This window comes from Nematolebias whitei, chromosome 6 (genome assembly GCF_014905685.2).
Source record: "Nematolebias whitei isolate Nwh7 chromosome 6, NemWhi1, whole genome shotgun sequence".
NCBI lineage: Eukaryota > Metazoa > Chordata > Actinopteri > Cyprinodontiformes > Rivulidae > Nematolebias > Nematolebias whitei.
The window spans coordinates 11,609,929-11,612,085 of NC_056503.1; positions in this window are offsets into that span (position 1 = coordinate 11,609,929).

The window sequence follows — 2,157 nt, forward strand, 5'->3', positions numbered from 1 at the left end:
CCCTGGACAGGTCTCCAGTCCATCACAGGGACATAGAGACAAACGAGGCAAACAACCATTCACTCTCTCACTCACACCTAGAGACAGTTTAGAATTACCAATCAGTCTAACATGCATGTTTTTGATCTGTGGGAGGAAACTGGAGTACCTGGAGAAAACCCACTCATGCACGAAGAGAACATGCAAACTCCACCCAGAAAAGTCCCTGACCAGAATTCGAACTGGCAACCTTCTCACTGAGAGGCGGCAGCTCTACCAACTGAGCCACCGTGCCGACCTATCTCAAATAAGTTTGAAATTTTTTATTTCCCAACAAAAGTTATTATTTTCAAACTTGTCTGGTCTGGTAAAAAAAGAAGTGTTGTGTCGCATGTGCAGCCAAAACAAGAAGAGAAAGCAGCTATAATCATGCGTGAGGACTTACCGGTAAGCTCACACACGACCCAGTGTTTGGTTGTGTTTACCTTCTTCTCTATGGAGGACAGCAGGTCTTTGAGGATGGCCAGTTTGGTCACCAAGTTCTCCAGCTCCTGGTCTCCACCCTGATTCACTGACTGATGGACAAAAGACCAAAAAAAATAATTTACCTTAGCTTAATTTAAATGCTGAATTAATGAAATGTATTTTTGTGTCGAAATTAAATTGTTTCTACACAAAACACTTATTTACAAAAAAATGTCTGCACTGTTATAAAACAGGAAGGAGATGATCATTGTTTCTCACCATGTCCCCCAAAATTAGCTGTAAAACAAAAGCTCTAAAAACACAATAGATCATGTGTCAGTACTACCGTTGTATATTGATCAAAACATGTCCCAAACGTTTCAGTAAGACCTTGACAAGTCATGCTAAATAGTGGAAATAAAGGAGCGTGTCAAATAATAATATTGTAACAGTAAGAACAACTATAGGAGATTACATACAGGATTGTTTCTGTATGTTGTATAAGACTGCAGCACATGAAGGGTGAACAACTGCACTTTGAAGAAAGAATCGACTTAAACTCGGAGCACAGAAAACTTTAGGCCAAGTTTTGATGTCACAGAAAGATAGAACAGTCTGCAGTTTGATCTGCCTGCTACGACTCTGTCAAACATTTTCTATTGTGTAACCATCAGAGGCAAACTACAAACTGCTTTAAAACCTGCTGGGACGTTTTCATGCAAACAAACAGAACATTTAATTTCAAATCTAATGAAGAGCTAATGGATGTAGGGGAAAAAAGTATATCCAATTAGGTTTTGAGTTTTTTCATCTTTTATTTGTGAAAACGTGTGGCAAACATGCTAATAATTTATTCTAGAGGTATTGCGTAAGACAACTGTAAAACCCAGCAGTCCATGAGCAACAACAAGGTGTTAATGAAAACCGTACACCAGCGAGGTACAAACCATGATTTGGAAAATCTTATTTTCTCTTTAGAGGGTCTCAGATTTCAAAATGTCTGGGAATATACAAACAGTCATATGAATGTGCAGTGCAGCTTTTCTACAGTTTATGTCAATGCCTATTTAAAAAAATAAATAAATCAGAGCAGCAAATGGCAAATACATAACACAGATTTTAACGTTTTTGGCCAACTTATTTAACAAAATAAAACAACAATTACTTAATCTATATTTAGCAACCCTTAGAAGAACTTGAACTCTAAAACTAATATTAAAAAGAGCGTACTTGCTTGAAAAATGTAAAAGATTGCGTCTTTATTACGAGCAGAAACTTGTGCCATAAGAAACTGAACGTGAACGGCTCAGACTGAAGCTGTATACGAGTAATTTGAAATTAAAACCACTGGTGTGGTGTACCGTACATGAGATCATGCTAAGTTCATGTGCGCGCCACTGCTCCAGCTCAAAATACACCGTAAAGGACGTTATTTTTCTTCTTGGGTGTTTTACGTTGGCTTGCATCCACTCAGTTGCATTACCGCCTCCTTGAGGACGAGCCCCACGCCTACACTGCCGTAAAGGAAGTTTCACCGACGTGAAACGTAAATTTGTCAATCTGCGTTTGATTACGCCGTGGCTCTCTCAAGGACACCGATGTGTGACACAAAAAACTGAATTCTGGAATTGAAATTGAATTATAGAACTGAAAATGAAAGTAGTCAAACTGAATTTTCAGTACAACAAAATACAATTTCAAAGCAAATAAATT